Genomic DNA, 23,997 nt, shown 5'->3' with positions numbered 1-23,997 from the left:
CCAAAAAATGAACAATAGTTTGCAGCTCAAATGACAGGAGATGCTACAAATTGATTATAAAAGATTATAGAAGAAACAAGACAAACCACGTAGTATAAAAATAAGCAGAGGACATGAACTGGAAATACATTTCACCAATAAGCCTGTGAAAAGGATAAGCCCCATCAGCGGTAAGGGAACAGGAATTAAAATGACTGAGATGCTATTATCTGCCCATTGGGTTGGCAAACGTTTCAAAGATGGCGGACATCCAAGGCTGATAAGTATGATAATAAGCAGGTACGTTTCCTACACCATTGGAATGACGCTTTTGCCTTTTAATAGAAAGGAATGTAACAATGAATTGTCCTTCAAATAGTTAATGTACTTACCAAGTTTGGCTCAAATTCTAAGATTCTTTCCCAGAGAAATACAAGTACTAGAACTTCAAAGACATGTGGGTAAGGGTGTTTATTCCTGCTTGGGTTATGATAATATGATTAGAATTCTATCATATCCTCCTACATTTCTTTCTGGTTTTTGCTTTAAAATTTCCATAACAATGCTGGCCAGTGTATAACGTATGTATAACAGTGTCCTTGTGAAATGTATTCTTTGTTTTTAGAAGTATCTTTTCTTTACTTATTTAATAATTTTACTTTTGGGTTCCACTGTGGTTGACATACACCACTTCTGTTTTCCTTTTTTTCTTTTTTTGAGATTTTATTTTATTTATTTGCCAGAGAGAAAGAGAGAGCACAAGCAGGAGAAGCAGCTGGCAAAGGGAGAAGCAGGCTCCCTGCTGAGCTGGGAGCCCAATGTGGGACTCAATCCAAGGACCCTGGGATCATGACCTGAGCCAAAGGCAGACGCTTAACCAAGGGACCCACCCAGGCGTCCCTCTGTTTTCCTTTTATTTGCATATACTTGGCATTTGCAAATAATGCATATCCTTGTCCATTTAACTTTTTTAGTTGTCATTTTGTTTTATCTGTGTTCCTTACAAATAATTTAAAACCAGATTTTCATTTTGTTTTTGCCAATTTAAGACTCTGTCATTTGAAAGGGGATTTCAACAAATTCACATCTATTGTGTTATGATTTTTTTTTTAAAGATTTTATTTATTTAAGAGAGAGAGAGACAGAGAGAGAGAAAGCGAGCACAGGAGCAAGGAGAGGGGCAGAGGGAAAGGGAGAAGCAGGCTCCCTGCCAAGCAGAGAACCTGATGTGGGGCTCGATCCCAGGACCCTGGGACCATGACCTGAGCCGATGGCAGACGCTTAACCAATTGAGCCACCCAGGCTCCCCACTATGTTATGATTACATTCGGTTTGCTCCTATCTTGTTTACTAGTAACTACAATTTACTGTAACATTTATTTTCACCCATTTCTTCTGTGCTGGATGAACCAAATCATAATTCCATTCTTTTTCCTCCTAGTAATGAAAACATTTTATTCCATGTCTATCTGCTTTATTATCATTCTATTTTTAAATCATTAAGAAAATCTATGCTTTCCTTTCAACTCCGTCAGTCTGCCTCTGTGGAGAGCCACCTTCCCCGGGCGATGGCCTCTGTGGGGTAGCCCACATCCCGTGACTGAACGATGAGGCAGCTCCTGGCCAAGCTGGACAGGCTTCATGGGTCCTTCACAGGAGCCTGACTTCTCCCTCTGCTTGCCCAGCTGCACTCCCTCCCCTTCTCCTTCCACAGATTCTGTATGTCTCCACAGGTGTGCCTCAACACGGCAGAAATTTATTCTCTCACAGTTCTGGAAGCTGGAAGTCCAAAGTGAAGGTTGTCAGCAGGGCCACGCTCCCCCTTTGGGTAAAATCCTTCCCTGCTTCTTCCTGCTTCTGGCGGTGACCATTGAGCCTCCGTGTCCCTTGGCTGTGGCTGCATGCGTCCTGTCGTCAGACTGTGTTCTCCCCATGTGTCCCTGTCTTCACACAGCATTTTCCTCTCCTTATGAGGACAGCAGTCACACTGCATGAGGGCCCAGCCTCGTGATCTCATCTGAACCTCGTGACATTGGTAAAGGCTCCATGTCCAAGTAAGGCCACATTCGCAGGTACCAGGGGTTAGGACTTTAACATATATTTTTTGTGGGACACAATTCAACACAGGTGTGGACCTCTACTAAGTATCTTATACCCGAAACTGTTTCATGGCCTGTTTCCAGAGAAACCAACCCATGACCTCTCCTCTCTTCCCCATCCACAGGAGGTACTTTAAAATATTTTTACTTTCTCACTGTTTCACTTTTAACTATGAAACACCTCCCCTTAATTCACAGGGCTCTTCTGTTGGAAGGATTCTTCAGGAAAAAGTTATAGTTCATGTCACATTCTCATCATTTCTTTAGATTCGATCATTACAAGGTTCCTTGCTCATCCTTGTTTCTCTGGCTCTCCGTCTTCCCCTACCGTGACACACCTCTTTCTGACTCAACTTCATTTGGTTGGGACACTTCCTAATTTCCTCAGCAGTGGCACCCTGATGGCCAACTTTGAGTCACTCCATGTCCAGACAGGTCTTTCTTTGGGCCTCCTATATGACTAGATCTCATATAGATCTTGGCTGGTTACTGGCTTCTTAGCTCGGTCCTTTTCCTTCAGTTTCCTATAAATACAACACTGCTGTGCTCCTGCCTCCTGGCTCACAGGGGAGTCGTTTACGCTAGTCTGACGCCCCGGCCTTGGTAACTTACTGGTTTCCTCGTCTAGAAACACCTATGAGAGTTTCTTCTTTCTCTTTTTTTAATGGAAACATAATTAACACAGTGTTTGTTGTAATAGTTTCAGGTTTTTAGTATAACTTAACACTTCATTATATTTCTCAGTGCTCATCAAGGTAAGTAGACCCTTAATCCCTTTAACTACTTCTCCCACCCCCCACCCACCTCCCCCCTGGGAGCCACCAGTTTGGTTTCTGTATTAGGAGTCTATTTTTTTTTTTTTGTCTGTTTCTTTGTGTATGCGTGTGTCCATTGGTTTTGTTTCTTAAATTCCACCCATGAATGGAATCACAAGGCATTTATCTTTGTCTGTCTGACATATTTTGCTTAGTATGATACCCTCTAGACCCATCCATGTTGTTGCAGATGGAAGATCTCCTCATTTTTAGGCTGAGTAAGAATCCATTATATAAATATACCACATCTTCTTGATCCACTATTTATCAGTGGACACTTGGGTTGATTCTGTATCGTAAACAGTGCTCCAACAGACAATGGGGTGTGTATATCTTTTCAAATTAGTGTTTTTGTTTTCTGTGGGTAAATATCCAACAGCAGGATTACTGAATCATATGGTAATTCTGTTTTTAATTTTTTGAGAAACCTCCGTACTGTTTTCCACAGGGTCTGCAACCAGCTTGCATTCCCACCAATGGAACATGAGGGTTCCTTCTTCTCCACATCTTTGCCAACATTTGTTATTTCTTGTGTTTTGGATACTAGCCATTCAGACAGGTGTGAGGTGATGCCTCATTGTGGTTTTTTGATTTGCATTTCTCTGACAAAGAGTGATGTCTGTTGGCCATCTGTACATCTCCTTTGGAAAAATGTCTATTCAGTTGCTCTGCCCATTTTTAAATTGGATATTGGGGTTCTATGTGTGTTGGGCTGTATAAGTTCTTTACATATTTTGGATATTAACCCTTTACTGTATATATCACTGGCAAATATCTTCTCCCATTCAGTAAGTTGCCTTTTTGTTTTGTTGATGGTTTCCCTTACAAAAGGTGCAAAAGCTTTTTATTTTGGTGTAGTCCCAATGGTTTAATTTTTCTTTTGTTCCTTTTGCCTCAAGACACAGGTCCAGAAAAACGTTTCTATGGATCACTACCTGATAGGGGTTTTATGGTTTCAGGTCTCACATTGAGGTCTTTAACCCACTTTGAGTGTATTTTTGCATATGCTGTAAGGAAGCGGTCCAGTTTCATTTTTTTCATGTGGCTGTCCAGTTTTCCCAACACCATTTGTGGAAGAGACGGTCTTTTCCCCATTGCATGTTCTTGTCTCCTCTGTTGTAAATCAACTGACCACATAAGTGAAGGTTGCCTTCTAGGCTCTCTGCTCTGTTGCATTGATCTAAGTGTCTGTTTTCCCGCCAGGACCATACTGTTTTGATTACTGCAGCTTTGTAGTCGATCTGGAAATCTGGGATTGTGACGCCTCCAGCTACGTTCTTCTTTCTGAAGACTGCTTTGGCTGTTTGGGGTCTTACGCGGTTCCACACAAACTTCAGGATTTTGTTCTATTCTGTGAAAAATGTTGCTGGTATTTTGATAGGGATTGCATTAACTCTGCAGACGGCTTGGGCAGTACAGACACTTTGACAATATGGATTCCTCCAAGCCATGAGCATGGAACAGGTCTCCATGTGTTTGTGTCACCTTCACATTTTCTCATCAGTGTTTTATAGTTTTTGGAATACAGGTCTTTCTCCTCTTTGGTTAAGTTTATGCCAATGTATTTTATTGCTTTTGGTGCAACTGTAAATGGAATTGTTTTCTTAAAATGAGAGTTTCCTCTTTTAACACAGAGTGCAAAAATTCCATAAGGATAGATGTATCTTTTTTCACTAATCCGGCCAAGTAAAGGGAAACTGACAAGAAGATATTACATCGAGGGCCAATGACTTGACTTAAACCATGAATAATATTTAGGTTATCTAAATGAGGTATGAATGGACTGCATACCCTTCAGGCAATCCTCCATGAAAATTATTTCTCATAACCAACCTTTTGATAAGAATTGGGCAGTAAAGCGCTCAAAGTTATGGTCTCTGGCATGATCCTGGTATGCAGTAATTCTAGTGGCCAAGTAAGGGCATAATCAGAAGACTCAGGTCTCCTTAGGGAATGTGTTAACATGCAATCTGATCCAGACTCCCAGTTAGAACTTATTTTCTTAAATTATCTCTGACAGTCAACAGAGCCAACTGCCAGTGTCCTATGGTTATAATGTTGACACAACAGCTCAGATAACCATGATACACACCAAGCAACGAGATTTTTTTTTTTTACTATTAAATTGCTTATCTATCCTTTCTGATATCTAGTATCTAGATTCTGTTAGCTTCAGGAATAATTTACATAATTTCACAGCCTTCTGCACTTCTGTGCTTTCACTTAATTTGAGGGAAGGAGAGACATTATCATTTGTTGAGCAACAACTATGTATGAGAAGCGGTCGCATACGTGATCTCATTTAACACTGCAAATAATCCCTTAGCATCCTCCAATTGTGGACACACATAGTTGACTGTCCTGTGACAACCACGGGAGGTTGACATTTCTAATTCTGCCAAGGCAGGCTCTCCTGCCTGATCTGTAGAAGAGAAGCCCTCCGTGGGGGCGTGACCCAGTGACCCTCCACTCCCAGCCCCTCCACCTCAGCCTGGCTCTGTTGTTCCCTATACCAGTGCTAGGCAGCACAACCACCCAGGGAGCTTTCTGGCAATCCAGATTCTTGGTCCACACACCACCACAACTAAATCACTACCTCCGTGGGGTGGGTCTGGGGAATCGGTATTTTCAGCTTCAGAGGCTTGGGCTGATCTCAGCCACCCTGATTAGTGAAGGCAATAAAGATGTTCTATGACTTCAAAAGAGTTGTCAGGGTCCAGTGGCAAAAATGGAAACCATTCTTGGTATGTTAGAGAGCAGGAGCTTGGGCACACCTGGGTGGCTCAGTTGGTTAAGCATCCAACTCTTGGTTTCAGCCGGGGTCCTCTGTGGCTCCTTCCTCAAGTGTAGGGGTGAGGTGGTGACCGCAGACAATGGTGCTCTCAAGTCAAGAGGTGGCAGAGCGGAGATGCGGTCCGGAGCCGAGTGATTGCAAGTCTGTTCTCTCCACAACCCCATGCTCTCTCTCCTCGCTATGTGACGATCCCAGGACCGTCTACTGCCTAGTGCACTTCACTTTTCCATTTGCAAATGCAGCGGTATTTATCTCATAATTATTTTCTGTAAAATCTGTTCTCCATCAGTGAGTCTCAACCTAGAGGGCGTTTCTGAGTTTACAAGGTTAGGTAGGTGAGCTTTTGAAAACTCTATGGTTACTAAAAGTTTTAGATCTGTGACACCCGGGAGCCCATAGTGGAGTTTGCAGTGACCCTGTGAAACTTCGATTTTCCAGCAAGGGCCACGGAAGTCTGTATTTTTAATTTGCCACAGAGCGAGTTTGCTCACCATGCAGGGCCAAATTGGGGGGGGGGGGAAACAACTAAATACCTAATTACCCAACTAAATAAGCCAACCAGTAGATAGAAGCAAGAGGTGAGGGGCACTACCCACAGTCCTTACTGGTCTTCTCATAAAAAGATACTTCATTAAACATGGATGGAGCAAAGCCACCAGGACGAATGGGCAGAGCGCTAAACCGGCCTCTGAAGAGGCTTTAGGGTTTACGCCCATGTCTGCCGTCCACTCCCGGGGACCTTGGGTGCCCATCTTTTCTCTTCTGCCCTGAATTCTGCTGACCCCATGAGATACTACCCATGAATTGGTGCCACTGCCATTTCTTGACAGAGCCTCATCTCAGATCCTCCTTGGAATGAGGAGACTCATTAATTATTTGCTCGTTATGAGTTCAACCTGCCCTATGGGAACTGATCTCCCAAAAAGATAGCCACGTTCAAATGCTTTCTTCCCATTCAGGCTATGTACGGTAACACAGCCTAGAACATTTCCCAAGAGGGAAAGCAATTAAAAAATATTTGGGGCCTTGGTCATGCCTGCTCGCTGATGTTCATCCTCTGGGTTTAAATTACATTATTCTGAGTTCACTTCCGTTATCTGCCAGCAAATCAAGTCATGCAATCTTTTATCACTCATTCCATTCAATTCGTTCATTCATTCATTGAGCATTACATGTCAGGCAGTGAACTTAGCCTTGGAGCCAAAAAGACAAAGAAGTCACATCAGTAGGAGAGACAGACATAGGGACAGCTACAGTGCAACGTGGTTTGTATCCTCCTCTGGGTTCTTGGAGGAGGAACTGCCTGAGTCAGCCTTTACAGAGCCTGGGAAACTCCATTTCTGCAGAATACGGAAAATGGACTTAGCTTTCAGGGGACACAAGGTTGAGAAGCAGAGAGGGAGGAAAATGCCAGGTTGCACGGCAGCTTGCTTAGAGAGAGACCCAACAGCGTGAAGGAGCATACTGAACATATTTTTGTGGGTGTGCATGAGATGTTGAATTTGCATCTTTTTTTTTTTTTTAAGGAATTTACCCAGAAGCAGCCCAAAGGTAAGGATATTACTTCAAGGTTTACAAACAGATTTCCAGATTGCTCATTCTACCCAATGCTCATAAGTCCCTGATCAATCCTTCGCCTGAATAAAAAACACACTTGTGCAAATTTATATATATTCACGAAACCCTCAAAAGCCACTCTTAGGAAAATGTCAGCCTTGTAAATAGATCTATTGGGGAGGTAAGAATATTGTCGTCCTTCCAGGGCACTAAGTGGTCTCCTATTTTGTAATGCGGCTGTGGCAATGAGTAACAACAGTAACAACCAAGCAGGGCAGATCAGAATGGGACGGACAATTCTCCAAGGCCTAACCACAAGCAACAAAAATGCGCCAAACTGAAAACAATCCCTGACGTAGTTTCCCCAGTAGAAACGCCTAGATTTTGGGGCGCCTGGGTGGCTCAGTGGGTTAATCCTCTGCCTTCGGCTCAGGTCATGATCCCGGGGTCCTGGGATGGAACCCCGCGTCGGGATCTCTGCTCAGCAGGGAGCCTGCCTCCACCTCTCTCTCTGCCTGCCTCTCTGCCTACTTGTGATCTCTCTGTCAAGTAAATAAATAAAATCTTTAAAAAAAAAGAAAAAAAAAAAGAAATGACAAGATTTTTTAGATCAGAAAAGACTTGTTATATTAGGAAATCCCAGGGCCAGATTTATTTCTTTATAGAATATTTGCAGAAGCTGTCGAAGAAATGCAGCCAGGCTGCCTGTGAGACGGGTGTGCAAGGCAGGGAGGTCACCCACACACCCTTGTGTTCAGACACAGGGAGTTGCACAGTTGTGGGCCCTAAAGCTGGACAAACAGAACTGTGGTGCTCCCGGACGCACCATGAAGTTCCCCCCACGCTTTTTTTTTTTTTTAATTTTATTTATTTGTCAGAGAGATAGAGTACAGGCAGGCAGAGTGGCAGGCAGAGTCAGAGGGAGAAGCAGGCTCCCCACGGAGCAAGGAGCCCAATGTGGGACTCGATCCCAGGATGCTGGGATTGTGACCTGAGCCGAAGGCAGCCGCTTAACCGACTGAGCCATCCAGGCGTCCCCCCCCAATGCTTTTTGATGAACATCATTTAAGCGAGGTTTCGTTTCGTGTGTCTAACGCTTCTATGACCAAGCCACGGCCAAAACCTATTCCCAGTGATGGCGCCGGCTCATAGGAATCAAAATGGAGGCCAATCAAGACACACTGTGGGGCTCGTGGAGTCTCTCAGGAAATACATTTGCCCAATCTCAGAATGCATCTCACAAAATGAAGGAACAGAGAAGACAGAAGGCTCAGCATAAAATGAACCACTCATAATTTGTTTCCAACAAAGGTTGTGCTATAAGGATTCATAGGCCTTTTCAAACCGTCTTCCCAGTACCCGGGAGACAGAAGGAAGGAGCCCATGAAAACAACCTTGAGGGACGTGTGGTTCCCGGACCAGGGCAATTCACAGAATTTCAGGAGAACTCCAGTACTGCACACCCCCCTTCTGCCCCTGTCTTCGAGTTCGATACCCAAGGACATGGGACGTGTGGGTGTGTCTGGTGGTCATGTTGGAGGGTCAGGAATCATGACACCTGGGCTTCTGTTTGGCATGTGGGGAAAGAACCTGTGAAGACCCACCAATACTGTTGCTTTCTGGTCTTGTCCCAGAGACATCTGGGACAATCACTAAAGAGATCACACAGCTGGACTTTTTGCCTCGCTCTAACGCTTAACTTTCTTCTTCCCCACTTTTTTGGCTGGACTTTTGGTACAAGGCCGACTGCACAATACTGTATTCTTACCACTTTGTAAATTTTCTTTCTTTTTTTTTTTTTAATTTACCAGATAGTGCTTTCTGTCCACATTTTATTTCTCAACTATTCACCTCCCCCCCCAACCCAAAGACCACATGCCAGGAATAATTCAATTGTTACAACAATAATTCAATTGTTACAACAATAATTCAATTGTTAGAATTGTAACAACTGTGCAAACCATATGCAAATGTAAAGCCAGCTAAGAGGGGTAGAAGATGTTTGGCTTCAGAAGGAAAGAATGGAAACCTATTTGGTTTTGCTCATGTAGCAGTTTGCAAAGTGTTTCTGGATCCATTTCATCTACTGAGAAAACCTAAGTAACAGATCTCCTGAGTGCCCCAAGTGCAAAGGACAGCTGGTGGCTTACCCCCAGAGAACTTCCTCTGAACCAGGTGCTCGTGGAGTGGGGGTGGGTGTGGGTGTGGGGGGGGGGGGAGGGAAGAGGGAGTGGAAGGATGGAGGGAAGAGGGGGGGGGGGATGGAGGGGAGAGGGGGTGGGGGATGGAGGGGATGGAGGGGGTGTAGCGGGGGGCAGTGGGGGGGAGTGGGGGGGTCAGTGGGGGGGGAGTATGGGGTGGGTGCTCTGTGTGTGTGAGGGGCACAGTCTAAAAGCTGAAATAACCTAAAAGTACATAGGGGGGACTGTGGCTGAGCACAGGAAAGATGGTAAGGGCAGAAAGACGCCCAGTAGAAGAAAAATTCTGTCCAAAAATATTCTGCAGTTCCAGGCTTAATGAACTCAACCAGCAGTAAGTAATATGGGCAGCTTCCGACGAGGCACAGATATAAATGGAGAGAGACAGGGAAAACATGAGTAATGAGATGACCAATGTCTGACGTGCTCCTCGTCCAGAATGATATTCATTTACTCCGACACCGATTCTGGAATTCCTGTCCATAAGGCACATTGGGGGACACATAATGAATACGATGGTCCCTGTTGTCAAGGCGCTTAAGAGAGAAGCCAAAACACAAGCCCACAGCATAATGAGAAAGTCTTTAACAGGATTAGGAGTTAATTCCTTTTCCTTGGCTTTGCTTCTAACAAGTATTCAATTGTCGCACTCAGTGGGCTCATCTGGAATGTTCTAAAAAATGCAATGAAGAATTAAAAAGGGGAAAAAAACCCCCAAGGCCAAGAGGTCATAAATTGGCTATTAATCAGTAGATATTAAATTTCGCAAGTGTTTGCTATGTGCCCGGTTGTGCTGAAGACACAATGGGCTGAGAGCCGCTTTCAATGGACCAACCGCTTAGCTGGAGAATCGAGGGTAATAGGCAGCGTTCAGAGGACAGGGAGGGGACAGAGGTCCAGGTAAGGGGTCAAGGCAGGGGTGTGGAAGGGGACTGCTGGTGATGGAGGAAGACTGACCGAACAGAGGGGAATCAAGGTGGAAACAGCAGGCAGCCCCGGGCTGCACGGCCCTGGGAGCCAACCATGACTATCACAAATTGGGGGGTATCTACTAAGGCTTTTGAGTAAGGGGCCTGAAGACTTTTTAAAAGTGTTATGAAGAGGAGACAAGAGCAGCAGGAAGGGAGGACCAGACTGAAGGCATGCATCCAGCCACAGCTGCAGGGGTCCCGGTGATGGGAATCTAGAAGATTCCGGTAGAGCGGGAGACTTAGCAGAAGGCGCCCCGCGTGGTGCTGACGTGGAAAACATTGCCAGAACTCGGCCACCAGCTGGGTCTGGGGGAGCAGGGCGGGGGGACGTCTGACACGACTGAGGTTTCAAGCTTCACTACCTAGGGAAGGTCACGCCACTAGTGCGACTTCTAAGAGCAGCAGCCCCTCTGCTCTTCCCTGGTGTGTCCCTCGCCGCGCCCACCCCAGCTGCACAATCAAGCCGGTGTTGGCCTTGGCCTCATCAGGTGCCAGCCAAAGTCACGGATGAGTGGAACTCAGAACAGGCAATTTCACCAGACTGCAGACACACAGACAAGGCCCTGCGTTTCCAGGGAGACAGACAGAGTCCAAGTGCCTGATGGTCGTCCCGCCCTGTGAAGCCTGTCGTAATCCCCAGCTAGCCACTGGGTTCTGGAAGGCCCCAGCCATCTACCTAACGCGTCCACCATTCACTTCTAATCTGAAGAAGACAAAAAAAAAAAAAAAAGAGAGAGAGAGAGAGAGAGAGAAAGACAGAAAAGAAAAGAAACGTACCCTCGGTAGTCTGTCACAGGCTTAGCTGAGGTCATGGGCCCACCCTCCACCGGTCACCCTCTCCTCTGAGCCACATGCTGTCGGGACATGGTGACAGCGTGGCGGTCACGGGAATGGGCTCTGAGTCACACTGTCCGGCTTCAACAGCTGTGTGGTCTCCCTGAGTCACTTCATCTGTGGGCCTCAGTTCCCTCATCTGAGCGATGGGGGAACAACAGGGCCTTTCTCCCTGCGCAGGTGTGAGGAGTGACCAATCCGTAAAGCCCTTTCAGCGACCCCGGCCCAGAACACACACTCCAGAAATATAGGGTCACCGTCATCGCCATCAGCTGCCCTCACCGGGACGGGCACCGCAAGGCGGAGGAGATCCCGTCACTGTTCTGCTTCCGAACTTCCTGTGGCCACGGAGGCGACCCAGGCCACTCAGGGTCCTGCAGAGTCTGGGCGCCCACCCAGCTCAGGCCACTGTTCTGCCTGCCTGCCTCCCTCCCTTGGGGCAGAGCGAGCCTAGACACACACACACACACACACACACACACACACACACACACGTGCGCACGGTTCCCTGCACCTCACGTGGCACTCTCAAGTCTCAAGAGACCGCAGACCGCACCCCTGCCTGAGCCCATAGGGTTTGCTCGCCCCGAAAGGGCCTCTCCATGAACCCGGGTATCAGTCAAGGGTCTCCCGTCTCTGAGGACTTCCTGATTCCTTCCATTCTAGAAGCACACAGTGCCTCCTGGGCAGTGCCCTCCTCACCCTCCGCCTACCACTCCTATTCTGGTGTTTCCGGGGCCCCAGACCACCTCTGCCCTCGGTCCCATTCATAATTATGACTCTAGCTGATCCGTGGAGCACCTCCTGTGCCAGGCACACCTGTAAGGACTGCATGAATTAACGCGTGCGATTCTCCCAACACCTGCTGGGAGGTTTCTGCGATCGTCCCCGTTTTCTACAGAGGAGAAAACCAAGGCACAGAGACGTTACGTAACTTACCCAAGCTCACGAAGTAAGCGAGCGCAGAGCCAGGATGGGAGCGCGCACGGCTCTTAACCACTCTGGGAATACATACCACCTATTTTAAGACTTCATTTATCTCCTTCTGCCCCTCCCTGCCATCTCTGCAGCTCATCTCCTGCCTCCCAGAGAGATGAATGGTCCCTTCACTGGCTGCCATCCCCATCTGCGACACCTACTCCCAGCCTTCTGTCCCGTGCACAGCTAAGGTGTCTGTATTCCTTCCAGCACACCCCTGCCTGGAGCACCTCCCCCCGTCATCCCCAGTTAGCCTTTTACCTGGATCGTCACCCTCTTTCTCTCTCGTCTGGCTCTTCACCTTGGGAACAGGAGCAGGTCTGTTCTCTCCTGAGACCCTCCATGTCCTGCCCCCGCCGCTCCCTCTGGGGGCAACCTTGTTTCACTCCCCTTACGCTCAAGGTCAAACCCTCCAGAGACATGTGAACGCTCCCCGCCTTCACTCCGAGAAGCACAGCAATCCCCGCTCCTGCCCATGTCCACGCTGCAGTGTGGTTCTGCCCTCGTGGTTTCTTTCGTGATCTTCCTGGACTTCCCCAAAGCCCTTGAGCTACACGGTGGGCTCTGACGAGTCTGGGCAAGTGACAGACGACCAGTCCCCCTTCACTGAGGGCCCTTCTTCCCTTGGCTCCCTGGCATGGCCAACATGGCTATGTGCTTGCCCTAAATCCCTTTCCTGATGTTCTTACTCACACAACCTGGATCCTGTTTGGGGAGGCAATGTGCCCAGTTCGAGAAACAAGAGAAACCTGTATTCCCAGATATTCTGGAAATGAGAGGTTGGTGGACGGTGATGTCCTGGGACACCTGTTAAAAAGGCAAACACAGTCTGCGTGGGCCTTTGTGCCACCTGTCATTTGCTCTTTGCCCTTCTGTCCATGACAGCAGACCTGGGAGAGAGCGTGAGCAGGTTCTTTTTTCCTGGTTCCCCTACCCATCCGAATGCGTTTCTCTTTGACAGGCTCCCTCCTAATGACTGATGTTCCGTGTGGCGTTCTGAATTTCTTCTTCTCATGCCTTCTGAATAATTTCTTCCATTCCCAGGGGCTTCAAATGCAACCCACCTATGATGACTTCCAAACAGTGCTGGATCCTAGTTCTCCTTCTGGAGCTCTAGATCAATCTTTGTTTTCGGTGGCTTTCGGGGTTCCTGCAGCATCTTACAGGCTCTATCAATCCTATGAGCTCCAACTTCCAGGCCTCACATTCCACCCCCTTCAGAGAATGCTACCGTCTTCCCCCTGGTGGTCCAAGCCCCAAATCCAGGGGCCTTCCCCACTCCTCCTTAATACCACCCCCCCGTCCATCAATCAAGCACTCCAATCTCCTCAATGGTCGTCTTCGGTTCTGATCCTTTCTTGGCATCTTCCCTGCTACCATCCTCACTGGGACATCACGGTTTCTTGCACAGATCATGGCTCAGCCTTGTGAGTGGCCTCGCTGGGCACAACACGGCTACAGGAACCTTTCTGTGATGCAAACCTACCTAAGCCACGCTCCCTCTTTAAAATGCAGCGGTGGGGGGGTGCCTGGGTGGCTAAGTGGGTTAAAGCCTCTGCCTTCGGCTCAGGTCATGATCTCAGGGTCCTGGGATCGAGCCCTGCATCGGGCTCTCTGCTCCACAGGGAGCCTGCTTCCTCCTTTCTCTCTATGCCTGCCTCTCTGCCTACTCATGATCTCTGTCAAATAAATAAATAAAATCTTTAAAATAAAATAAAATAAAATGCAGCGGTGGTTTTCCTGCTGCTTTGGGGCAGAACTCAAAAGTCTTCAGAATGGCTTGGGACCTCTCCTGACTGGGTCTCTAACACCTCCCTCCCCCACTGCCGCCCCACAAGGGCTGCAGCCACGTGGGATGACTTCTGGTGGCCCACCACCTGCTGTGGCATTCATGCTGGTGCCTGCCCCGCCAGGCGCTCCTTGGCCTCGAGGTGGAACCCGATGTAACTCGGGTTCCACTTCCTTCCACAAGCTTGCCCAGCCCTCCCAAATCGGAGTTCACTGCTTCTCCTCTGAGTCCCAGGGGTGCCCTGAGCCTGCCCCTATGGGGACAATTGCTGACCAAACTGCCATCATCAGCTTCATTTTCTTTTCCTTCCACTACAAGGTCAACGCTTTGGGGGGGGAACAACCTCCTCGTATTTACGTGCAGATCACAAAACCCAGCACGGTGCGCGGCACGTGCACAGACCTCGAACCTGGAAGTTGGATGAATGTGTCCGTGAGTCTGTCCGCTATGCTTCATAGCGAAGCAGCTGGAGGGCTGACAGGGTGTTTTATTATCCGTCCTTACACATGACGTCGATGCTTCATAAATGTTTTCTTCTTCCCCTTTGGCCACTGGGATGTTAAATCAATGTTGAGTTTTTTTTTGTTTGTTTGTTTGTTTAAGATTTTGTTTATTTATTTGTCAGAGAGAGAGAGGGAGAGAGAGCAAGCACAGGCAGACAGAATGGCAGGCAGAGGCAGAGGGAGAAGCAGGCTCCCTGATGAGCAAGGAGCCCGATGCGGGACTTGATCCCAGGACCCTGGGATCATGACCTGAGCCGAAGGCGGCTGCTTAACCAACTGAGCCACCCAGGCGTCCCAATGTTGAGTTTTTTTAGAATGATGAAATGAGATGAGAAACAAGGATAGCGATCAATTTGGCATCCCAGATACCTCCAGGGGGTATCTTTCCTTCTTTTTTCTTTCCTTCCTCCCTTTTCTTGCTGTCTGAGGTCCATTAAACACAGAAACACAAAGAATGTAAAAGCGGCGAGCAGCCTCCCCCACCCAGAGAGGCCCAGGGTTCCCCCTTCGGAGCTCCTCCTCTAAGCTGTTTTTTGTGATGCCCACGTGCTGACTTTGCTCTCAACCTCCTTGCTGTTTCTAGAAATGCATGAGAGGCGGAAGCGGGCTGTAATAGCCGTTTCACTGTGATGGGGCGGACATCATTCATTCCATCGGAATTCAATACAGCAGCAGTCACAAGACAAAATACGAAGACCACCCCCCCCCCCCCGGTGTCGCAACTGCTCTGAACAAGGGAAACTTCAAGTGGAGACAGGACATCTCGTGGCGGCAGGTGCCCTTCGTCTGCAAACCTCACCCGGGTACTTCTCTGGGACCGCGGTGTGCCAAGCAACCTTAAATTAAGGGAAGACATAATTCAAGATTTTGGCTCCTCTGTCCCCTCTGGCAAAGACTTCTTGTCAGGTGGGGCATTCAGTTCACAGGAGTGACTCTCAATCTTATTACTAAACTATTTCAATTCCTATGATTTTGAAAGTAGCGGCGGCGGGGGGGTGGGGTGGATTCCAAATCTTCAGTTTTAGGATATCTCAAATCTCACATACGTGGCAGGATGTCTCAGAGCTCACCACTGTGCTGAGGTCTCAAAACGAAACATACCCTCTTTTTTCAGGATCAAGGAACAGCCTCAACCCGATGTCCAGCCCAACCAAACGAAATCCAGGAAGGATGGGGCAATGTTGTGATTAGTAGCAACCCAGCAGGAAAACTATGTGCCCGTTCCCTAGTGTTAACACAGCCAAGCATCTTTGGAATCCCAGGCTTCCTCCTGCCTGGGCCTGCTGTTTCCCTTTGGAGAGCTCTACTTGGGGGTGGTGGGGGGGTCATCAAAACACACAGACAGGGTTATGCCTTGGCTCACAGAAAGCACTCTGCCCCCCTCCCCCTCTTCCCACTCCCAAACACGATGTTAATTCACCCTATTGGAAGGCAGGCAGAGAGAGCTGGGGAAAAGGATGGCTGAGCCTACCCAAGGATCCCTCTATCTGTGTGGAAGCAGTGTGGAGACAGGCCTGCGAGTGCTGGGGACGGGCACGAGCACCTGTGACTTGGATCACAGCTTCCTGTCAGGGACTGGGTGGGGGGAGGGGAGAGGAGCCACAGGCACAGAGACAATCACTCAAACAGTCTGGCGCATGGAACGCTTACAGCTTCAGGATTTCAAGAACTTAACAGTCATGAAAAACTAGGGCCCAAGGGAGCCACATATTCTACCCTGCCATGACCCCAGGAAGCTTAGGACAGGCCCTTTGTGGGAATGACAAAAAAGCACTCCTTCCGACTTAGCAAAAGCCCACCTCTCTGTCAAAAATGAGAAGACCATCTCCTCTGGGCAGACAGCCCTGCAAAGAAAAAAAAGACCTCTTTCACCAGCTGGTATGGGGTGCACAGCAGCTTTCATTTGCTCTGAGTGTGTGCAGAACCCCACGCAGTGTGTGCAGAACCCCCCTCTTGATAACGGGCTGCACCCACAGACAGCTGAGCTGGAGGGGTCTTGAAGGCCAGTATGACCAGTACGCAGAAGCTGTGGTGCCCAGTGGGTTCCAGGAGGCTCAGGCTGCCCTGATTCCTCACAAGGCCACAGAAGGAACGGAGGACTGGATCACTCCTTCAGAAACACACAGACGCATGTGCGGGACCTATGTGCCAGGGTCTGGGGGAGGGGCTGGGCTCAGCGTCAGTGTCAAACACAGGCAGCCTAAGGACAGACGCACCTGACACGCTCAGGATCTGGGCCCACACCCAGTATGCCGGGAGGGTCCTCCTCACTCACCAGCCTCAGCTGGGCACCGGCTGCCCACAGGTACCTCCACCCCAACCAGCACCACTGTTTTCAAGTCCTCCCAGAACCTGACGTGGAAAGTCAGGGCTTTGGATCTAGAACTCTCAGGCTCCTCGTCGTTCTGGGCCAGAAAGGGCTCACCGGACCCCTGGCCTGCCACCTTCTCTTCTCCATGGCAGTCCTGTCCCACATCTCTCAGGGCCTGAGAGCTCACGGGTGGAAAACCCTGTGTATGGTGCTCCCCACCCTTCAGACCCCAGGGTGGAGACTGGGGTGTGGCTCCCTTACAGCAGCAGGGACGTGGGAAAGAGGTCCTCACAGCAGACTCGGCATCACGAGTGCAGAGAATTCTAGAATGTGGGGTCCTGGATCCCTGGAGCATGGTAGAGAAAGGAGCACATGCGCTGCTCCTGGGCATATCCCCTGAGCTTGCCTGACTTGCTGCCCTATGGAGAAGGGGCACAGCCAGTTAAGGGCTGGAGAGAAGCCAAGTACGAGACCTAGGCTGGGTGTCCCAGCGAAGGCTGCCCTTGCCTGGGTTCAAGAGCAGTACTACCGGGGCACCTGGGTGGCTCAGTGGGTTAAAGCCTCTGCTTCGGCTCAAGTTATGGTCCCAGGGACCTGGGATCGAGCCCCGCATCAGGCTCTCTCCTTGGCGGGGAGCCTGCTTCTCTTCCTCTCTCTCTGCCTGCCTCTCTGGCTACTTGTTATCTCTGTCAAATAAATAAACAAAATCTCTGGGGAAAAAAAAAAAAAGAGCAGTACTACCGATGAGACCCAGGTCCCGCTGGGAATGTCACAAAACAGCATCATCTGTGCTCACGCAGCGTGGGTACCGGGGCTCAGAGGAGTGTATGGAAGGGGCATGGAGCCTGGGTAACTATAGTATAGGGTTGTTCTGTAAATGATGGTGTGTGGATGGCAAGGTGTGAAAGAGTTGGCATGTGTTCCAAGACAAAGGAGCAGGATCTGCAAAGGCATGGGGAGGCACAAGATGGCGCTTCCCGGAAATGACCAGTTACGTGTCAGGGTGCCGTATCTATGGATACCAGCATGAATCTGGAAAGTTCTGCAGGGAAGGCCTGTGTGCCCAGCTAAGGCACTGGGAATAACAGAAGAGTCACCAAGGAAGACTTTATTCATTTTCACAACTGGCGTGTGCCCTACACGGAGTCATCAATGAACAGAGGATGTGTGCTACAGACAGAGAGTTTCAGTATTATCAGTCATACTCCAAATGCTTCTTTAAAATGTACTAAAGCCAACCTACTGATGGGCAATGTGGTCATCTCCAATATAATTTTAGCTAGAGCCCAGACCCTTCCTTAGCTTTGGATGGACATATCCAACAGACAGCTCCCTTTGGGTTTCCTAAAAGCATGTTAGACATAACTTGCTCTGAACAGAACTGAAACACTCCACTCGTGCCCCTTCTGACATCCCCATCTCGTTCAACGCCCCTTTTTCACACAAGTCAGTATGCCACGAGTCACCCTGGATTTTTCTCTTGCTTCCCTGCCCCCCGCCCACCTCCAAGTCCTGCTGGTTTCTCAGAACCACCTCTCCTGGGCACCTGGGTGGCTCAGTAGGTTAAGCCTCTGCCTTCAGCTCAGGTCATGATCTCAGGGTCCTGGGATCGAGTTCCGCATCAGGCTCCCTGCTCTGCGGGAAGCCTGCTTCCCGTCTTTCTCTGCCTGCCTCTCTGACTACTTGTGATCTCTCTCTCTCTCTCTCTCTCTCTCTGTGTGTGTCAAATAAATAAATAAAATATTAAAAAAAAAAAGAAGAACCACCTCTCCTCTCCAGCCCCACTGCTGTCCATCAGCCCTGACACCAGCACTTTCACCTAGACTCATACAACAGCCTCCTTCTGGTCTCCCTGCCTCCCTTCTCTGCAAGGCAAGAAGGATCATACAAGAAAATCCATTCAGATCAGTCTCTTGTATAAAATCCTTTAATGCTTTTCTCATTGCATTTGGAAGAAAATTCAAACTCCTGTAAGCCTGTAAGCCTGTAAGATTGGCCTGTAAGACCTTGTAAGAGCTGCTGCCTTACCTTGCCTTGTAATGTCGCCTCATGCTGTCCTTCCCCTTCCCCTATCCCAAGCAGGTGCTTCTCTACACCACTGAAATTCTCAGCCACCAGTGCAGTTTCTTCCCAACCTTTACTGTACTTGGCAATGATTTCATTATCTGCATGTTTCTCTCTCTGGGGAGTGGGGTGTCTATTTTTCCTCCCAATAATATAAACTCCATGAAGCCAGGGAGTTGCTGTATCTATTAGAACCTAGAGATAAAACTATTAATGAAAGTTCAAGGTCTGGCTCTTAGCAGGTGTGCAAGAGATACTCACCCAGTGAACAATATTACAACTATATTAGAAATTCACCACACTTAACCACTCTCCAGACTTTTGTTACTTAGGCTTCTTGAACTTAAAAAAAAAATACTTGCTTATAAAACAAGCTCAAAATTAATAAAGGACTCACTACACTTGGAGGAAGTTTAATTCAAATCTGGACTCCAAAAGATCCTTTATGGGGAACTCTAAGGAGAATTAAACAAAATTTATCATGGATGTAAACTCATTCATTAAAAAAATTATGGCAGTAAGATAGCAGTACTCCAAGCCTGCTTTAATGTGGAAAATATTTAAATAAGACCATAATGGCTTTCTTACAACATATCTATTTGGTCTAAACCTCTTGTTCATTTCCACTAAGAATGCACTTTTTTTCAAATCTCATAATATGCAGCCCAAAGGCTTTTCCAACACTGAGACCAACAGATGTGCACAGTGATCTTGATCATATTTTGGAATATTTCAAGGAGCACAAAAAAACTTAGCAAGTAATTTAAACTGCATATTCTTTGTCTAGTCTATCTTTCTATCTCTTTGTGAATCCGCAGCCATAAATCTAAGCTATTCCATCCAAGGTAGAAAAAAAAGTACGTCACTGAGATGGGAGAACACATGGTTAAGCCATGTCTATTTCATTAACTTTTTTAGGAATAAATGATTTAATAATTTTGCAAAACAGAAAAATTAACAATCAGTTTAAGAAAAAACAGATACAGAGAAATAAGAAAACATTAAATTAGTAAAGAAAATGTAAAAACTTCACTCAAGAATTAATCGTTTTAAATGAGGACTGCAATTCTTATTTGCTGGAAATTCCTAGAATCTACACCATCTTCTGCAGTTGCACGACCCTTTGCACACATTCCCCTTGTCTCCTGTTACGCCTGTTCACTTATCCACCCGCTGAAGAGTTGCTTCCTTTAGAAACAGCTTTGTTATTCCCTTCTGGATTCCTGTACCATCCTGGAAATATGTCTATTATACATCGTAACAAAGCACTACAAAGCACCATCGGGTTTTTATTTGTTCCCGTGCAGATCCTACCAAGAACAGCACAAGGGCTCACCTCTCTCTGTAACACCAGCCCCCAGCACAGCGTCAGCTACATTGTAGGTAATCGTGATTCATTGCAAAATGAACGCCCAAGTCATCTCTATTAGTCCTTTCCTAAGACATACCAGTTTGGCGACCATATTTTATAACCCTAATACTGACAAATATGACATCATAAAGGATTTTTGTTATCTCCAGGTGCATGAAACAGAACTCTGCTAGTTGTAATGTCAAGATTTCAGAGACGTTTCAATGGGGGAGCTGGAGGTACGATTATCGTGAGTAACAGAAGATCGGGATCTCAAGTTGCCAGAGCTATGAAATATGGAAACAGTGGTGACCTTGGGTCTGTGGGGGCAGATACCTATCTAACTCTGGCCTCCTTCTTCATCCACCCTCTGTCCCTCCCATTTCAGCCTTTCTTCCATCGAAATGACAGAGTAACAACCCATCTACTGGTGACCTTACTACCCTGAATTGCAGATCACTCTAGTTTAGGAGATAAAAACCTCAGAGCAACATTTTGATGGCATTGTCGTAACTCTCTAGTTTGGATCAAATGAGGAAAAGGCTGTTACAGATTCACAGAAAACAAAAATCTGAAATATACATTATTTTCAGAGAACTACATGTATTTTTTCCCCAGTCACACCACAGGCACTCCAAATGTGACCATTAACTAAATCACTTGAAACTGACTTGGAAAAGAATGTTTTAAAAGTGAACAAAATTTCATGGAAATGAACATGCCGGCTCTTTTATACTGGCAAGTCCAAGCAAACTCTGAGGTCTTTAAATTTCAAAAGCTGTTCAGACATACATCAACACACTGTAATTGAGAAAAATCTGGAAACATTCTAAAGAGCCAAAAATAGTTGGTTAACTATAACATGGTCCAGCCACAGAGGGTAAAATGATGCAGAAGTATATTTAAAGCATTCACTGTATATTACACAAGAAACAGCAGTGACAGAACGGACTACACAGTATGATGCCATTTTCAGGTGAAAATTACATACGCATATTCAATCACAGAAAAAGCCTGGAACAATATATGGGAGTATAAGCCATTGCTCCTTGGTGTACCTTTTTTTTTTTTTTTTTTTGCTTGTTGGGGTTTTCTAAAGTTTCTAAAATGAACCTATCTTGCTTTATCACTACAAAGTGTGTGTGCATCATGTGTATGCATTTTAGTCTATTTGGCGATTTCCTTTCATCTTTCTTCACATTATTAAAATACATGGCTTCAGAAAGCTTACTTAAAAGTCCTCTAAGCTCCTCTCCTAATTATATGGATTTTGATAGACGGTGTGAAAGTTAAAGCAGATTTCTGTATTCTGGGTTGTGAAACGTCAAGAAGAGGGAGAAACTCTGCAATTTTCATGAGCCTCACGAGGAAAACTAAAAGGAAAACCTACTGACTTCATACACCATGAAATCTGTAACATCACTTCCTTAGTGCACTGTAAGAGTTTGAGTCTAGAAGGTTTTCTAAAGCCTAAAGCACTCACTGATGTGCAACAATGAAATACATGATGACATGCATATCAATTTCCATGAGCACCCCCCCCCCGTTTCCCAAACACCAGCTATCATCAGTAATAAACACGGAGTTTTCGATAGCTAAGAATTGTTATTAGGAAGGCTATGTAAGCCTGTGTGCCTCTCGTCCAGGAAATGTGCCATAAAGACAGGCGATAATTTCATAGATCACATACATTCTTCAGATTTCTAATGACTCAAGTTACCAGTTTCCTGGCAAATACATTGACGCGCCTTGTGCCCTCTAATCCTTACTCCTTTCCAGGTAGGAGCTATGCCCATTTAACAGGTGAAAAGATCAATACACACCAAGATTAACTAATTGGCCTAAAATCACAAAGCTGGGAAGTGCAAAAGCTAGATCTGGAATGCAGTTCTACCAGTCTGCGGGAGGCTGGGCTTTTTAACCATTAGGGTTACGACACCCCCGACATTCCCCGCCCCCAAACATACACCGCCAACCACAAAGTAAGAGCTATAGGCAGTAGGCAGTACAGTGATTCAGAGGAAACCCACACTACCTAGAGCCAGGAGCAGCAGAGGAGGTTCCATGGAATGAGCAGGATGGGATCCAAGTCTTGAAAGACAAAAATGCAGTATCAGGAGAGAGCAGATCCCAGAGCAGGCAAGGTTCTCTCCTGGGTACAAATCTGGCTTGGACGTCGCTGCGTCCTCATCTGGAAAGGACTGGGACAGGCTGCCCAACCCACAGGCAGGAACTTGACAATATTTTATAATTAGAATGAAATCTGAGCAATTCAACGTGAAGGCGGCATTCTTTCTTCCCTATTGTTACTGGCACTCTCCTCTCCCACCGTTCGGCAATAATTTCGAAAAGGAATATGAAAAAATAATTGGTCCCTAAATAAAATCTAGGAGGACAATGAACTACTTAAAAAAATAAAATCCACAGCACTCACTGAAGAGGAAAATGTCTCTGGGTTAAGAAACTGGGCCAAACGTACAGAAGTAATTGTGTCACGGGTGTGGAACTAAATTTCAATTTATAAGTGGAAAAAAGCCATCAGAAATAGATGACAAGGGAATAAAATGAATCAGACAAATTCATGAAGAAGTGAATCAGTAAGCTTTTAGTATTTACTCATGTTTGGAGGAGAAACATTTATTTATAGACTTTTCCCCCTCAAAATAATGCAAATTAAAAAAAAAAAGAAAAAGAAAAGAACATTTTACTCGCCTTGTTTTTTTCCCCAGACCGTAATCATATATACGGAAAGAGACAGTTCTTGGAAGTGCTTAAGAACAATTTACCAATAAGAAAGGGAGGGAGGATGACCTTGGCTCTGCTTTATCCTCAAGGAACTGAAAGAACCCATGGTCTTTCTTCAGCCATGTGGCGGACTCCAATTCCGCTCCTGCTACTCCGACTGGGTTTCCAGCCCACCCCTCCAGAGCAAGGACTCTCACCAAGGTGGCCTGTCACTTACACGTTACTACACTGGCGCTCAGTGATCAGTCCCCTTCTTCCTTGTCAGATCCGCCACAATGGACACACCCGATCACTCCATCTCCTTTCACACAGTGTCTGGGACACACTCTCTTTTCCTACCTCCCTGTTTGCTCCTTCTTGGGGTCCTCTCCCTGAACTCTTAATGTGACGTTCACTTCCTACTCTCTCCTGTTCTTGGTGCACGTTCCCATGACTCCTAGTGATTTCGAGTGTTCTCTTGATTTTACATACCATCCACAGTCATTGACAGATGACTCCCCAAGTGTGTATTTTCCAGCCCAGCCCCTTTCCCGAACTCCAGACTCCCAAATCTAACTGCTCCCCTGACATCTGCACTTGAATATCTAATTAGGATCATTTAACTAACATCCAAAACAGAGGCACGGATGCCCACCACCTCTACAACCTCGGCCAAAAATAAAATAAAATAAAATAAAAATAAAAAATAAAAAAAATCTGACTGTACCCCTAGATTTCCACATCTCAGGTGGTGGCAGCTCCACTGGGCCAGTTGCTTGGGCCCCAAAACCTTAGAATTATCCTTTTCTCTCTCTCAGGGCCCTCTTCAAACTGTTGGCTCTACCTTCAAAATATAGAATTTAACCACATCTCCCCACCTCTACTACCACCACCTGCAACCAAACCACCACCACCATCTCTTACCTGGATTGCTGGAAAGCCTCCTGACGGGTCCCCTTGCTTCTATACCTGCCCTTCAAAGTCTACTGTCGACATTGCAAGAGTGTTCCTTCCATCCACCCACCCATCC

The 23,997-nt window shown here is 46.9% G+C and overlaps 1 protein-coding gene across 2 annotated transcripts in view; it reads right to left on the bottom strand.

Moving 5' to 3' along the window:
* Nucleotides 1–23,997, bottom strand: part of LOC111153502 (phosphatidylinositol-4-phosphate 5-kinase type 1 beta) — a 277,329-nt gene that overhangs the window by 163,471 nt on the left and 89,861 nt on the right. The gene's annotated exons all lie outside the window — the stretch shown is intronic.

The sequence above is a fragment of the Enhydra lutris genome, unplaced genomic scaffold (assembly GCF_002288905.1).
Source record: "Enhydra lutris kenyoni isolate GAN:26980312 unplaced genomic scaffold, ASM228890v2 scaffoldscaffold33, whole genome shotgun sequence".
Taxonomy (NCBI): Eukaryota; Metazoa; Chordata; class Mammalia; order Carnivora; family Mustelidae; genus Enhydra; species Enhydra lutris.
Note: the sequence above shows the minus strand (reverse complement) of the source record. Positions and strands in the feature narration are given on the sequence as shown.